The sequence below is a fragment of the Dermacentor andersoni genome, chromosome 3, assembly GCF_023375885.2.
Source record: "Dermacentor andersoni chromosome 3, qqDerAnde1_hic_scaffold, whole genome shotgun sequence".
Classification (NCBI taxonomy): Eukaryota; Metazoa; Arthropoda; class Arachnida; order Ixodida; family Ixodidae; genus Dermacentor; species Dermacentor andersoni.
This window is the reverse complement of record NC_092816.1, coordinates 177,820,255-177,838,106: the sequence shown is the minus strand read 5'-3', so window position 1 is coordinate 177,838,106 and position 17,852 is coordinate 177,820,255. Positions and strand designations below refer to the sequence as shown.

Here is a 17,852-nt window from a genome sequence, read left to right as displayed (position 1 = left end):
ATTGCATCACATAAGTCGTCAATATTGAGTGCGATGACATCATCAATCCTTATTTCGGAGCTTTCCAAAAAAACTGACCAGTCTGCTTTACCCAGCTTCCATCTCTGTCTTCGTACTGGCATTGTTGGAGGCGCATCGATCGGCTTGAGTATTATAGGGTAGTGGTCGCTGCCACGTGGGTTTTCCCTCACGTCCCAAATAAAAAATCCAGCAAGTGACGGCGTGCCACAGGAGAGGTCAATGCTTGAAGTAGATTGTGATTTAGCAATAAAATATGTTGGCTTTCCATAATTAAAAAGGTACAGATTGCAGTTGTCTAAAAATTCTTCTACCATTTTCCCCCTTGCGTCAGTGTGGTTACTGCCCCAGATGTTATTATGAGCATTAAAATCCCCCAATAAAAGGAAAGGTTCTGGAAGTTCTTTCACGAGATTTTCTAATTCTTTTATTGTGATATTCTTACCTGGGGGTAAGTACAGGGAGCATACTGTTATTGTTTTCCCTATCTGAACCTTTACTGCAACAGCTTCTAAGTTGGTGTTAAGCTTCACTTCGCGTACTGGGACTCCTTGAGCGACCACTATAGCGACTCCTCCAGATGCGACTGACGCCTGTTCCCTATCTTTGCGAAAGATGCTATATCGACGCAGAGGTTGTTTATGGCAGCCTTTCAAATGAGTTTCTTGCAAACACATAACAGAAGCCTCAGCATCCTCGAAAAGATCGTGAATGTCATCAATATTGGTTCTTAAACCACGGCAGTTCCACTGCGAAATAGTAGCCATATTTGATGATGTGGATTATCAAGTGCTTAACGAAGAGATTCTATGTAAGAGGTCACAAAGATGACTTATGTGAATGAGCAAGAAACTTGCTAAAATGCTTTGTAGGTCACTTATCCTTGGCAGGAGGAATGACCGGAAGTCTACCCCCTTTGTGTTTTCCAGGGGGAATACCCGACTTTTTGGTTTGCCTACCAGATGTAGGCTCTTTTGTTTGATTCGTGTCCGGCGCACACTTCCATCATATCGTCGCCCTTTGGGCGTTCATCGTTGATGGTGCTTGGAGAAGGTGCCGTCTTCTTGGAAAGAAAGCGGTCCTTCAGCACCGGCGTTGAGACCTTCGTGGCCTCCACCACGTGCTGACTGCCGTCAGCCTCAGCAGAAGCCTCTGGGCCTCTTGGGAGAGGGTTGCGACGAGCGTCTGTTATTTCACTGGGTGAGGAGGGCCGGAGAGCTGAAACCTTGTCCAGCAGCTCCACCTGGGTTCCAATTGACACCATCGGCGGCGCACGCCCTCTGTGCACAGCCTGTGCGTAAGTACCTCTATCGGCAAACGCGACTCTCTTTTTGGCTTCAATGTATATGTTCTCCCGTACCTTCAATGCAATCACTTCTTTTCCTTTCTTCCACTGAGGGCAAGATCTGGAAAATACCGCGTGCTGACCCGCGCAATTTGCGCAGGACAGCTCGTTTGTGCACGTTTCATCACCGTGGTCTGGTTGACCGCATTTAGCACAGGTTGCTCTTCAGCGACATGACTGGGAGCCGTGCACATATTTCTGACACCGAAAGCACCGGCGGGGATTGGGCAAATATGGTCTTACTCTAAGGTACAGGTAAGCAGCCTTAACGGCACTTGGAAGTGTTAAGGAGTTGAAGGTCAGCACAATGTGTTTGGTCGGAGTTTCAATGTTATTTTTTCTAAATTTAATTCGTCTTGCACATAGAACACCCTGATCTCTCAAGGCTTCTTCGATTTCCTCGTCTGTGCACTTAAGGAGTTCTGTATCTGAAATCACACCCTTCGCGTATTTCAGTGTCCGATGTGGTGAGACAGACACACTGTTCTCACCGATCTTCTCAAGTTTCTTAATCTGCCTGCTATGCTCAGCCGTCATAACTTCGAGCAAGAGGTCTCCAGATTTCATTTTCTTGGCTTTGTAGGTCTCACCAATACACTCGTTAAGTGCTTTGGCGATGAGGAAGGGGGACATGTCTTGAATTTTTTGCTCAGTTTCAGACGTGATGACAAAAAATTTTGTGAAGCAATCACTAGGTTTATTGAAATTCATTACCTCGGTCCGGTGCCTTTTCGGCCTCCGATCAGGTTTTGTTGAAGAGGGGGTTCTGTCCATGAAATTACATATAAGTTCGGCAGCTAAGCTGGCCGCCCACCATGGAGCCCAACACGGGAGTGTTTTAAAACCACTAGCCATACATAACTCCTTGGAATCTCGTCGAAAAATGCACCGTCTGAAGATGCTATTTGCAATCATTATTAATCATACCAAATTAGACTTCCACACTTACATGCAGTACAACAGAACCCGACAGACTCGACACAAACACGACAAAACAATTATAATGCCTCAGTGCAGAACCAACACATACAAGCTGTCGTTCTTTCCAAGAACGATAGCAGACTGGAACAAGTTGCCCTACGATGTGGCCACCTTATCATCACCCGATGCATTTTTTCAGCAGTCAGTTCTAGCCAATAACCTTTGTGAGCTCGTTTTCTTTTCTTTTTCTTTTTTTGGATTTGAATGTAACGCGCTTGCATCTTGTTTTGTTTGCTTTGCTTCGCAGTAATCTTCTGTGTGCCTATGTGGTTCTCTGTCGTAATTGTTACTGTTGTTTTCTTGATGGACCGTTAATATGGAAAGCGCTATGTACCACAACCCGCCGTGGTTGCTCAGTGGCTATGGTGTTGGGCTGCTGAGCACGAGGTCGCGGGATCGAATCCCGGCCACGGCAGCCGCATTTCGATGGGGGCGAAATGCGAAAACACCCGTGTGCTTAGATTTAGGTGCACGTTAAAGAACCCCAGGTGGTCGAAATTTCCGGAGTCCTCCACTACGGCGTGCCTCATAATCAGAAAGTGGTTTTGGCACGTAAAACCCCATAATTTTTTACCCACTCCTGCCCTGGCTACCAAAAGGCGGCCGGCAGTATTGAATAAAAAATAAAAAATAAATAACCATATAACCATGACCAAGGAAGGCCACGCCCACATGGTTAACCCTAGCCGCCCGGAAACTTGGAAATGAAATGAAGTAAATAGGAGACAGGAAAGGTCAAAAGTGAAAGAGAAAGACAAAGATTTGAGTAGAGAGAGACAGGAAAAGGCGACTGCCGATTTCCCACGGGTGGGTCAGCCCGGGGGTGCCGTCTACGTGAAGCCGAGGCCAAAGGGGTGTGTTGCCGCCGCCGAGGGGCCGTAAAGGTCCAAACACTCGGCATTGGCTCAACCCCCAGGATCCCCCTTTCCCCGGACACGGCTAAGCCGCGCACGGCTACACGCGGGAGGGTCCAAGCCCCATGTGCTCGGGTACGTGGTGTCGCATCACACCAAACGCCTGCTGACGCAGACGCCCCTGCGGGGACACAAAGCGTGCATTTCACACCACCAGCCACACTCACGTACTACATGGGTTAATTCAGTTGGGCATAGTTAGTCGAAAACTCAGATAGATTGCGAATTTCTCAAGACACAGGAAAATCTTCAATGAAACTGCTGATGGCAAAAGCACAGAGCATGAAGTGAATCAAGGCGTTCCGCAAGGTAGTGTATTGAGTCCATTTCTATTTAACTTTGTTATGGCTGAATTACCCTATATCTCGCCTGCTACTTTGAATTATTCACTATATGCACAGGACTTGTGCATATGAGCATCTGACTCGAGTACTCGAGCCATTCAGCAAAAGCTACAAGCTGGCTTACCACTAAGCAATGATTTTTCGAAAAGCAGAGGCATGATTATTTCACAGGAGAAAACTGGTGTACTTCCTTTCACGAGGAAATGCCTCAAGAGATTCCAGCTCCTGCTAGACTCCTAGCGTCTGCAACTTGTGCGACAACAGAAGTTCTTGGGTATTATCATAGACAGACGGCTATCATGGGCTCCCAAAATAAAAGCATTAGAGGAGAAAGCCAGCGCCCCAATCAACATTCTTCGTCGATTTGCTGGAATGAGATGGGGTAGTTCAACCTCTTCCTTCATACGCATTTACTCGGCGATCATTATACAAAGAATAGCATACTCTGCTCGCGCTCTAAATGGGTTATCATGTTATATGCAGGAAACAACACAAACATTGCTGGCCATAAGCCTTCGCATATGTCTTGGCGTTCCACTTGCATCAGCCAGTGCTTTGGTAATTGCATAGTCCCGCCAACCAACTTTCCATGCATTAAGATTCACGGAAATGTGTCGTCACTTTTTTTTTTTTGGCAACACAACACGCTAATCATCCACTATGCCCAGACCTTCAGGATGGAACCGTTGCACGCATGCATGAATAAATACGGCGGTGCATAAACTTACTGCCTGCTTACGAATACTCGCCTATATGCGCAACTCATCCCCCATGGCAACTAGCAATTCCAGAAATAGACACTTCAATTCCTAGAGGGGGTCACACATGTGATATGCCGTAGTTTCAATAAAGCAGCTAACTTTATTGCATCTTTACACTAAGTACGTAGATCGCATTCAAGTGTATACCGATGGATCGTGCTGGAAACAAAGGTCTACATCTGCATTTTATACACCTGCGTGCCAAGAGAAAATAGCTTATAATCTGTGCCCATTTCAATGTGCGCAACGGCAGAACTTTAGGCAATACTTTCCGCTTTACGTTACATATGTCAGCAGTCAGAACCACATCGCTTAGTAATTCTGAATGACTCAAAAGCCTCATTGCTGTGCTTAAATGCAATCAGCTTAAGAAAAGCAAACAGCACATTGACATACGAAATACAGAAGACATATGCCATAGCGAAAGATCTGCAGCACGACATAACTTTCCAGTGGATTCCAAGTCACTGCGAACTCATAGGAAAAGTAACAGCTGATCACATTGCACATTATGCACATCAAAATAATTAATTTTCCCTGCTTCCTACAACGGCGAGTGATTCACTATGTCTATTGAACAAACTGTGCGGTAGATTGTTCAAGGAAATTTGGTTCATTAATAATGCACAGAGCTTTCAATTATATTATATAGATCCTGGAATATAATGGGATATTCCATTTAATATAGTCGATTACTTGAAACAACAGTTCATAGGCTTCGGCTAGGCACTGCCTATACTAAACGCTTCCTGTATAGGATAACAAAAACTAGCAGTGCTACATGCTGATGTGAGGAGGCCGAAGAAGACATAGAACACCACCTTCTTTCTACACTGTAAAAATCATTATGCTCCCCGCAAGAACCTTTCGGTAGAACTACATGGCTTGAATAGAGGGCCATTATCCGTCGGAAAAATTTTAGGTCCATGGCCAACAGAATCACTTCAAAACATCGCTGGGCCAGCCTTAGTGCAATTTTGGAGGCGTCAAAATTATCACAATAATACTGTCCTGCAACAGTCATTGTTCTCATTGGTATTCTATCAGGCACCCTCAATACATGTTAATTCTGTCTTCGTGTTCAAGTTGAATTTGTATTTGTTGTAGTTAGAGTGCGGCATTCAAGTGCCCGACATCTTCTGTGTGAACATCTTCGTTTTGTGAGTATTTATGTTATGTGAACTCTTCTGTTGCGCGAAGATTTATTTAAAGTTAAATTATGCGGTTTTACGTGCCAAAACCACTTTCTGACTATGAGGCATGCTGTAGTGGGAGACTCCGGAAATTTTGTCCACTTGAGCTTCTTTAGCGTGCACCTAAATCTAAGTAAACGGGAGTTTTCGCATTTCACCCCCATCGAAATGCGGCCGTGGCCGGGATTCGATCCCGCGACCTCGTGCTTAGCAGCCCAATACCATAGCCACCAAGCAACCACGGCGGGCGAACATTTATTCATGTTGCAGCACAGACTTATCACGTGAATGTTCGTTCATGTGGTTGTTAGTTCAGTTGTGTGATTGTTGACAACTTTCGGACGATAACTAACATGTAAGAGAAGAGGAGTAGCAGGCAGCACACAATACCACCAACCTCTCCTTAAATACATTTAATAATAAAAAAAAAACAGGTAACAAATGTGTAGTTCCTGTTTAGGCGTATGAATTTATTATTTGAATAATTTACGTGTTCTATCAGATTACAACTACGTGCGCTGTTGTTATATTGTGAAAGTGGCCGTTCGGAGTGTTTCCGTACACTCTAAAAACTAGGAAGGGTATCGCAGGAGTGAAACTGCCGGTTCACTCTTCAAAGCGTCGTTTTACTCTCGCAAAATGTCGAGGAGAGTGAAATGCATTGTTCACTCTGTCACCAAGGAGAGAGTGAAATGCGCTTTTCACTCTCCCCTTCAGAGAGAGGGAGTGAAAAGACTCTTGCGACAATAGAAAAGAGAGACTCTTGCGGCAATAGAAAACAAAACGTAGCGTAATCTTCTGCTTCAACCTTAGGTGGCTGGCCCCGAAAATGGCAATGTATCATTCATGCACGCTGAGCAAAGAACACATCGTTTTGCTTCTAAGAGAACAGGCCGCCGCAGTTCAAAGGAACGCGTAGCGAGCGCTCTACTTTTTCACTCGGAGTGGCTCCACCGCGCGCGCGCGCGCTCAAGATCGCGGAACAACACAGCCCTCGAGAAAGGTGTCCCATCCAGCGAGATAAGGCCAGCCGAGGGAGATCGTGTGTCGGCCATCTCGCGTCGCCACGAAAACACGACAGTCGTTCGTCATGCCTTGGATATAACAACAAATCCTCCACGGTAAGTGAATTCTAACTGAGGTGCACATTCTCCGTATGTCATGCTATCGCCAGGAAGTCGTCGCTGCGCTTAGCCGACGCGATTGACAAAGGACTAGGCGTACGCGCTGTCTCTCGATGTCAATCTAAAAAGCCAGTCGTCGCGATAACTGCATGTGATTTTATCACTTTGCCGTTGTCTGAAAGAGCTTTAAAAATCGCAAACGCTGCCAGAACTATGGTATGTTCAATAAGACGCCAGGCGAGAGGACGCTTAAAATGGTTAGTTCACCAGCCCGTGATTCCGAGCCTATGCAGAGCGTGATTAGCGTGCGTTTCGTGTGTTTGAATTTATTCAGTTTGGCAGTCTACTGTGTACGGAACGCTGTTGAACTAAGGAATCACGTAACAGAAGGCGTCATTTTGCTGGCAGCATGCTTTTTTTTTATAAATAAACCGCGCGCTTGACGGTGTCTCGCGCAGAGGGAATCTGCGACCACTGAAGTTACGTGCAGCACCAGTGCTAGTTAGAAACTTTGCCGCAGGCATTCAGCTGCATGCTGCAAGAGGTCAGTTGGGCGCGTTATCTTGAACTTACTGAAAACGCATGAGGAATCCATGTTTTATGCTGAAAAAAGTATAAACCCCATATAAGCGATCTTGCGCGCGGCAGCTACAAGCGACGCGACGGAGATGGCTGTCGCGTTCGCTCGTCGCCTACAAGTCGTACTCCGTGCGAGCGACGATTTTGAGCGACGCCTCCCCGGTGTTGCCGGCATGAGGGTTGCAGTCACGCGTGACGCGTGCTTTAGTAATTTACGTTGATGTATTTTACTATAAAAAGTAGCATAAAATATTTCCGGAGGTCTTGCAGTACGTTCTTATCCTTGCACGTACAAAAATTGAATCATTTGCTCGTTCCGCGCGACAATCGGTAGTATTTGAGCGATGTATGTACATCCAGTTCCGGCTTCGCGCTATTGGCTAGTCGCTCATAGCACTTCTGGGCGACGAGCGACGATTTCTAGATTTCCCGAACCGAGTCATCTGTTCAAGCGACGGCCCGTTTTGTCGCTCGAAGCCGTCGCTCGTCGCCGTCGCGCACTAAATCGCTCTCACAGTGTTTATCCCTAAGACTGAACTGTTTTTGCTCATGTTGAAATGGTGTGATTATAGGTCTGGTTTTGTCTCCTGTTGCGGTTTTCGTGCACGGTGCGAAACTGAAAGGATGCTTATGGTCTACGAACTCGGTGAATTGTCGAGCAGCTAGTTACGCATCGGCATCGAATATAACGGCTGCTGTGTGGAATTACAATTGCAGGGGCGCTTTGCATACGCTTATTGTTTTGGACATGCCTGTGCATTTGCTAATATGAGTTGGCGTGTCAGAGTTCTGTCATATGAACAGCTAAATCAGCCTTCCTCTGGGGGTTACAAGCGTAATGTGTGCATTTTGCTATAGCATGGCAGATCAAGATGTGTTTATCGCTTGAATATTTTTAGTAGAGAAATAAAATATCAAAATAAAATGTTTCTTTAATTCCGTGTTACCAGTCTGTCGTACACAGAACAATAGGTTGGTGTAATAAACTAATAACTGCGGTTTAACTGCAACTTTTACATGCCTACAAGAATCTAAAATGCTAGATTTCAAACTGCAGCAGTAGTCGGGTCTGTCAAAAATGAACTCCACTGCGCACTTCATGCATGAAAATAAGTTCATGCCTTTTAGTAAGCTTAGATGCAGGCCGCAGTGAACTTGTTAGTATTGAAATGTGGGTAAGTTTGCCATAACAAGCCTTGTTGCCCTTGTTTATAGGCACATCCATATATCCATTGAGCTGAAGGACAATATTTTCATCCCTACTGAGCATCATGTTTGCAGCTATAATCCTCAAATTATGGCTTCAGCAGTGGCACAACCAGGGATGGTGCGGGGGGGGGGGGGGGGCACACTGGGCACGTGCTTAGGATGTGTCACAAGTGGTGTTTGCGATACACCAGACTCATGACAGACCTATGACGTCTGAAAATGACCAATATTCTATTCATTAGCAGGAGTATTCTAACATTCATGAAAAACAAGGATGAACTGTGGTTTATTTGTTTTTTTGCTTAAATCTAAAAATTGAAGTTAGTTTAGCAGTTGACTGTTGCAGTCATTTGGATGTTTTGCATGCATTTCACTAGGAAGACTGAGAGCTAAGACTTTTTTATTGCCATTGCCTTGACTGTCTTGATGTTGTTTTGCACCATGCCCTTGTGTTGACTTTTGCATACGATATTTTTCAGGCACCCGCTTTATATAACGCAAGAAGGCAGCTGCAAGGACACGAGGATGTGAAAGAGCCAGTGCAGCGCGACTTCACGTAGTGCAGAGGAGCCAATGCCAAAAAATCAAAATACATTGGCATGTTATTTGGACAAGAAAACTAGTATGTGGGTATATTGGGTGTACCATTTGACCAAATGTCAACAAAATCAAGATACAGTATGTTACACAAAGATGAAAATTCTCACGTGCTCCAGGCAGTCATCTTAACATGGTATATTTATGTAATGTCTCTGATTGGAAAGTCAAATCAAGTATGCTCTCTGGAGACAAACACATTGCAGCAAGTGTCATTGAAAAGTTAAAAATGTGTTTTAAGAAAGCTGATTAGTTCTGAGAAGTGACTGCTTTTTGTCTTGCCTCTCAACAGATATATCCACGTGATAAAAAAATAGTGGTACAATGAAATTGCATATTTGCTTAGCGACATGATACATACTTGCAATGAGCACGGTGCCTGTGTTTACTATAAAAAGCAACAGCCCATGCTTGGTTAGGTTAGGCCAACTACAACATGTAGGCATGGGTGATTGGCGCTTTTTTTATTTCTGTGTCGTGAGGTTTATTGACGTCCGTATAGGCGCAGTGGCACGCAGTATGGCTAGTACAAAAAAGGGGGGGGGGGCAGATATATGTAGCTCACTGTACACGACACAGGGCAAAGGAAATCCGTGTTCAGTAACTATGTTAAATGCCATGTACGTAAATTTTACAACGCTACTCGTTCGAAGCGCGCACAGGTGCATATTGAAGAAAAGCTTCCAGGGTAGATAATTTAGTTCGTAATTTACACTAATTTTGCTCTAACCACGAGACATAATAATTTGAATATACTGCACGGAAAAACCTAGAGCGAATTAAATTGTGTGTCAGCTTCGTGTGTATACATATAGTCTTTCCTATGCATTAGGTTTTTTGCGTAATGCATTAGCAGTTGACAGCCTATCTTATGATGTGTACTCTGTTTACATTACAGTTGTTTATTAGTTTACTCGTTTGTTTTGCGACTGATGAAATGCCGGCATATATATATTTTCCACATTTCACATAACCCTGTATGTTTTGCAGGGACAACCCAGGACGTGCATTTCTCAGCACCCAGTCAACTGCCAAAAGTGACTCAAACACAGGCCACCAGTAAGTGGACAACAGTTGCAATTTCACATTATGCAGTTGGCGGCTGCCTTGTACGGAGGCTTTTTTTTTTAATGAGATGGTGATGTCATTCTAATGTACATTTTGACCACAAAGGTGCGATCATGTCTCACAGAGGCATATATGGTTGCTATTCTCTGCGAGGGACGTGTTCTCGTGTTCGTGAAGCATTTGTGTTTGGCAGTATTGTCGCCCAATGAGTTGGATATAAACACTAACTCGCCACTGCCGGCAAGTAGTTGCGAGAAACGCATTATGACGCTGTAAAGTTATTTCATTAATTCGAAGGAAAGTTTCGCAGCAGGAAAAAAGGTTGCTATTCCAGGTAAACATGTCTTTTTCTCACAGGTTATTTAGCCAAACTGTGGATGCATGAAATTCGTGACTTATGAATAGATTTTAATTTATTCTTTAGTAATGCTTCTAAAAGAGACTAGAAATAGCACGTGACTACCTCTGCAATCAGCAGACCATACATTTACAGTCATAAGTGGCAGTTCCATGCAGTCTGGCACTTTATATAACCTTTCCTTTCAGCAACATTGGAACTGGTGGCTGCGTTTTCAGAAGGAGAAGTGCACTTGACACTGTATATAAATGTGTGAATTCGGTTTTCTTTGTATGTGTCGGCTCACTGACAAACAGTGCAAAAATCTGTTGTACAATGAACCTGACGACGCCTTCTGGTGCTAGAAATGCGGCACTTCGTATTTTATAGTACTGCGTGACATTTAAATCAAAGCTACCACATAAAATGATCAAGAAAACTAACCGCTGTTATAGCTGTTTTCCTCAAAGAACGCTTGTCCTTTATGGGCTGTGTTAATCTGAGCTCTCCACCGATGTTTCAGTAGTATTATCCCTTAGTGAGTGAGAGATTGGGGGCAATTAATCGTGTTAGTGTTTAAGTGGTGTCCTAATTATGTGCATTTGTTCCAACAAAGTTGTCTAGATTACTTTATTGTGTAGTGTAAAGCTTATGAAACCATCAGCAACTACTGAGTTGCTAACGCGCATATGGATTTGTCACTATACAGGTGGAACTCGGCTGTACCACTGCAGTGCTGCGGAAATTGCCTTCACCAGCGGCTTTGCAACAGCTGTTTCGCAGCATGTCGGTATGTGTTAATTTATAATTATGTTGGGATGGGCTAGTATTATGGACCACTGCTACTCTGTATTGTGACAGATCCATATGATAAGGGATGTAATGGGCACAGCGAAAACCTTTGAATTTTTTACTATGGTACATAAACAGGCTTTCCTTTTCGTCACTGGAGCAGGAGAGAAGGGCATGCAGGCACTCCTGAATGTACATATATTTCAAAACATGAGAGAGACATACACACACACACACACACATACACACACACACACAATTAAACTAAAGGCAGGGACGTGCCATCTTTCATCTTGAATTGAATTGTGCAGCGCAAAAATACAACACAGACCACAGAGAAGCACACATGTTAACAGGTTTGATACACACGTTAGTTAACAGATTTGATACTTCAAGTGTGCTATTTTACACAAGGGGGAAGGGAAAGGGGAGAAAAATCTGAAAAAAAAAGTGGAGTGGAAGAAAAGGAATCGTGTCAAAAAGCATGAGAAGCATCGCGCAGCCAGGATCACCAGCAGGACATCTAAAAAGCACTCTGATAAAATTACATACAGGACAGCCTTACATATAGTTTGTTTCAATCAACTCAGATCACATGCAGCCATTACTGCAATCAAGTTGTTTCCTTATGTCATATGAGGGAATGATGTGGGCCCAAAAAACTGTTTAGAGCTGAAGGATTATGTTCCATTCTAGCCTCATTGCCTGCTTTTTTATCATATTGTTATCAGCTGCTTATGTTAGGGACAAAAAGTAAGAGTACGAACTGTTTCCCGATTCGCCATTCCACACAACATGTATTTGTGACTATATGTACATGCAGATGATCCACAGTTGAAAAATATTCAGTACAGTAGAATCTCATTACAAGATGCACTTGGTTGTAAGAGACATCTGAAAATGGTTTGGTTGGTTTTCCGATGTTTGCCACGTTAACAATACTGTATACAAGAGACACCTTTGTTACTAAGGGTGACTTTTTAAGTATTCACTACTTCGAAGGGACACAACCCAGACACATTCACTTTGTGCACCTTGTGTGCTCCGAAGGGCGTAAAGATCACGCAATCCTTACACAAGTCAATCGCGCATGTCTCTTTTAGCATGGACCAGATAAGGATGGTAACGAGGACAGTGCAGGGCAGAAAGTGTCGGCAGTTGAAGCTGACGAGCGTCTAAGAGCACCTCAAAGGTACAGCGAGCAACAAGGCTTGCAAAGTGAAGTGTTTAAATTCCAGAAGTTGGGAAGGAAGCTAACACAATCTACAGTCACTAAAAAGCTGTGAATGTCTTCTATAAAGGGCCCCGAACCACCGAGGTTGAAATTTAGTTGCGGTGTTGCAGTTCTACACAATAAGGCAATGAACAGGTAGCCACGAGAATTTTTCGAAACGGTGCAGTAATAGTGGAGCTACGTGTGTTTGATTATCGAAAAGTAGTCCCCACTCATTTTACTCTCATCTGGTACACGCCATATGGACAGTATCGTCTTTTCCTTGCCTAGTACACCTCCAAATGTCACGGGACAGGCCAACACCAACGAGCTCTGTTGCTGCCGCGCTGGCCCGTCGTCCTGCAAGGGGTGGCGCTAATACAACGGAACTGTATGGTGACTCGTGTTGAAGAGCCTCATAGGGAGACCCTTCTGTTGGCGTTTCTGTTCTTTGCCCCCATTGGCTGCCCACAATGGCATCGCGCGCAACGCGACGAGGAAGAAGGAGCGTGTGTATTTGCTTGCAGGCCTTGCCGGCAGTCGTACACTTCCGTTCGACCAATCGACAGCACCGGAAACTGGTGACATCATCAGAGACAGCCTGGTGACGTCAGGACAAACTGGGGGGTGCAGGATGGATCCAGAGAGGCGCACGGGGTCATTTTCTTCATATTGTGGTGCTCCGGCAGTGCTACGCACTCTGGCATTTGGCTTCGTCGATCGTGACGGCATTCTGATTTTGATACGCGTGTTTACTTGAAATGTTCAAAAAATGTCGAGAAGTGGTTTAGGGGCCCTTTAAGCCACCCTGAGCATTTATTCCTTCAGATATATCAAAACATACTTTAGTGATGATGCATAATAAAGTGATCTAGTCGGGCTCCTCAGTGTCTCAAAATTTTTGGTTTCGAGAGACATGTTTCCCGTGCCTCTTGAATATCTTCTGATGAGGCTTTACTGTAATATACACAAACAATTGTGTAACTCCTCCTGCAAGTATTATTCATTAAGCCCGGTCACTTATGTGCAAAGCTTGTGGTTAAGTCTTGATGTCCGTACTTTTTAGAGCTATATCTATTAATTCATGCTGTTCTTATTGGTTCTTCGATGCAGGAGACAATGCCTACGAAATTATTGTCCCTGATCATGAGAGCCCTCAAGGGGCAAACAACATCTCTGTTGCAGAAGTGAGCCCGATACCACTTGGAAGTTGCCATGACAGATGACACGGCAGCAATAGATACAGAGACTGCCATGTCTACTGCAGCTGCAACAGTGTACGAGGCAAGCAGCAGCGCGTCAGCATCAGCAGCAGTGTCAGAAGGAACCACACCAGGCCTGGTAGAGCAACATGTGTGCTATCACTGACTTTTTTTGTAGTGGATACAACTCATTTGCTCAACATACAAAAGCTTTTCACCACGACAGTGAGCCAGTGTTATTGTGCAGCAAGTGCAAGACTAAGTTAGGTGTTATAACACAGTACAAGCATCACTTTAATATATGCAAATGCAAACATATTACAGTTGTTGCCTCCCCAGCCAGCCCACATAGTGACAACAATGTTGAACACATGGTGGGACACACCTCTCCCCCATTACAAGATAGTAGAGACTGTCAGTGTTGTTGCTAGATTGACTGGTCTTTGTAGGCAACTAGAAGAACAACACAGGTGTCATAAGATCGTTGTTGATGTTGTTGAAGAGGTAAAAAAGAAGTTTGATGCAGCTGAAGTCCCAACTGATATTGAGCAAATCAGAAGCAACCACCTGAGAAAGCAACACTATCGAAATTTGGGTATCTATGTGCCGCCAACTCTGGTAAGAATGGCATAGGACAGAAGTGTGATGAAAATCACACAGACACTGCTGTTGCATCACTGGCCACAGTGAGCAGCGACTTGTAGGGCAAGAGAGCCAACTGAAACTAACATTATGATATAGTGTCATGCTCCCATGTGACCACTTTTCAAGTTATTTTGATAGATACAGCTCAACCTTCAGAAACGAGACTGCAACTTGTCTGTAAAAAAGCTTTCACAAAAAATTATTCATAACACTATTAACATAGCAGTATCTTTTTTTTGTGTCGGTTCGAGGTTCCCGGCTGTCCATTAATGCAAAAATTGAGGAAAAAAAGAACATGTGTCGTACTTACACCTTTTTAACAAGTACGAGGGGGACAGAACTTTTCTAGTCATGCATCTTCATCATACTATCAAGTTTTTAAATGCCTTTTATAATTATTATTACCAGTTATATCTGAGTGCATTTTTTGCATGTAGCAGGTGTAAAATCAGGTCAGTTGGATCAGATGCCTTATCTGCAAGCGAGCCCTATATTCAAGAAATTTGAATTAAAATAGTTACGTTAGAGACGCAGTCTTTCAGCACTTTATTGCCTGTGGTTTAAGCATTGCTCAATACTTTTGTGGGTGGCCATTTCAACCGGCACAGCACTGCGCTTTGCCACAGTCACATTTGTCTTCAAAGCGGTGTTTACCATTTGTGTTGATCTGTTTGTGTATGCATAGAGCAAGTTTTTAATTTATATTTTTCTGCATTCTTGTGCTTGCACCAAGCTTGTATAAGGCAGTTACAAAATGTGGGTCACTATAACGAACTGTTCTGTTGAGCTTACACTTGCAAATAATCGTGTTCAGATGGCCGCACTTCTATGCGGGTGCACCGCTAGCTTTGTGTATGTTCTCATGTTTGTATAAAGCTTATATAAGCTAGTTAGAATATGTGTGTCACTAAGCATTGTGATATTCTTTAAAGAACTGCTTGGTTGGTTTTACACTTGTGAATAAGTATTGAGGCGGTGGTATTCCCATGTATGCCCACTGCTAGCTTTCTGTGTCCTCACGTGTTTGTATTAAGTTTCTACAAGGGAGTTACAGCATGTACGTCACTAAGCGCTGTGATATTTTTTTAAAGAACTGCTTTGTTGGTTTTACGCCTGTGAGTAATAGTACTCGGGTGGCACTAGTCATGTGTAGGTACACAGGGACCATTTGTATACATTATGCTCATGTAAAGCAGTTACAAAGTGTATGTCACTAATTACTGTGATATTTGTTGAATTGCTGTGATGGTTTTACACATGTGAATAATAGTGGTCAGGACACAGTACTTGCGGTGTATAGTTGAATTTATACACTGCCAAGACATGGGCTGTATACGTACCAAAGAAATGTATGTCATTATATTGTTGTGATTATTACTGTTTGGATTTTATTAAACTGTAATAAAATTGTTTCTTGTGTCTATTGAGGTATGGCAATTTGTCATGCAACCAAACTGAGGACCTGAACTTGTGCATACAAATAAACAGCTAATTTAAGAGTATACTGCTCATATTCTGCTAAACCAGTTTAACAAATCTTGTACTACAATGCTGGAAAAATGACAGAGCTGACTCGGATGTACAGAAAAAGTTCTGCACTGGCTGAAGGACTGCCCCACACTGGAGTTCGTAATGTTGCGTTTATTGGAGTAGAACAGAAAGTGCACTTCTATTAAAAATGCGACAGTCGGTGCAGAAACATAAGGCAGACGAGCGGATGTGGCACATTTTTTTCAGGGCCCTCCATGCCTACTACTGCATTTCTAGTCTTCCTGTGCTCTGCGTATAAGCCCCTCTTCAGCCAAGGTTTTTACTCCATGACAGTTGTTCTACTGGGTTCGTAGCAACATTGAAGAAAAAAATTCGATGGTTTTCAAGGACTTTCGAGGCCCCGACACAGTAACTTCAAGGACCTCGTGCAATGTGTGTAGTAGTTTGGACAGGCAATAACTTGTTCAAGAACACCGTTAACTTTAATGCAAACAAAAGAAAACAAAACAAATCGCATTTCAGTGATTTCAAACATTTGAAAGACTGCTAATTTGGCTTTCACCGCCCACCACTAAACGCACACAAGGAAGCATTTCAAGAAAGCGCTCAAAGTTTTTCTGCAATAGCACAATTAACTACTTGGACCTGCAACATTTGCAGTTTTTGAATACTGTTTGGTTTGACAGTGTATGTGATGTCATCTGTTGCCTCAGCTTTTTTCACCATCAAATAAGCAATAGTCATTTCTAATATCTTTTTATTGTGTCTGTCGCTCTCAATTTACTCTTCACGGCTTCTCTTCGAATGCCTCAACTGTTGAGCTTCCTGCTTCTGCTCCTCCAAGCACATTTGTCGCCGGTTCCATGTGCATAAAACTGGTATCTGCAGCTCCTCTGTAATTTCAACTTTAAGGATGTCGCTTTCCTTCTATTACCTCTAGAGACAATTTTCTGTGACATGCGAAAGAGTGTCACAGAAGGGAAAAAAAGCGCTTGGCAATGTCTGCTAAGTCTAGCCAAGTGTAAAAGTTTAAGGACTTTCCAGTACTTCTAAAAATTCAAGGGTTTTCAATGCCTTCAAAATGACATTTTAGAAATAAAGAATTTTCAAGGATCGCTACAAACCCTGGATTCTAGCACCTAAATAATTTTACAAGCTCATTTTGGCATGGAGTTAGGAAATTCATGCTTTCTAGCTAACGCTGCACTATCTCTGTACAGTGAAGCCACGAGAGCGCAACTATTTTGGAGTAAAGAAAAATACTGAAAGCTTTTAATACCACTCTTCTTTTTTTCTATGGAGCTTCGTATTGCCGAGTTAAGTTTACGAATGTGCCTGGTTTTGGCGGGCGTTTCTTCGACATTTTCTGGAAGAAGCAGATGTCTAGCCCCCGTATTCAGAAATGTATCTTAATACAAAGCTCATGCTTGACTTGATATAAACGACGCCTGGTGCGAACGTCCCCCAAGACGCTCACTGCCTTTCTTTTGGTGCGTTCACGACTTGCGTCGTTTAGATCAAGTCAAGCATGGGTTTCAATTTATGATGCATTTCTGCATATGGGGGTAAGCGTGCACAATTCCGGGCAACGCACTGTGCCATTGACACTGAGAGAAAACGGGGAAAACAGAGTTAACCACTTATGCTCCTAAACTTTCGCGTACCTGTGGTGTGCGTGAATCGTGGAAGAAGAAACAGCGCAAACACAAGGACGAAAAAAAGCATCAACCACACCAGCGCTTCGTGGTGTGGCATGTTTTTGCGTCGTCCTTGTGTTGCGCTGTTTCTTCTAAAATGCTCAACCAACTAGCCGGCAAGTCCATCCTGTGCATATATAAATTGAACACACGCATGAGTGTAGATGGTCTTCGAAGCTTTTAGAACGAGCACTGCCACAGGATACGAGCAGTGCACGCGTAACAAGTGGACACATCAGTCATTTAAACATGCGTGCCAATGCATTTGACGCGGCTATCGGCATAAGCAGTCTCCAAATGCTGGAATGCACGCGCTTCAAAACGGTAACGATCCGCTGCTAA

The 17,852-nt window shown here is 43.6% G+C and overlaps 1 long non-coding RNA gene across 1 annotated transcript; it reads left to right on the top strand.

The window, feature by feature from the left end:
* The first annotated feature begins 6,586 nt into the window (after nucleotides 1–6,586).
* Nucleotides 6,587–15,732, top strand: LOC129383070 (uncharacterized). The gene is made up of 4 exons (XR_008611008.2): nucleotides 6,587–6,677; nucleotides 8,948–10,124; nucleotides 11,180–11,260; nucleotides 13,589–15,732. It is a non-coding gene; the product is annotated as an uncharacterized lncRNA (long non-coding RNA).
* The last annotated feature ends 2,120 nt before the right edge of the window (nucleotides 15,733–17,852 follow it).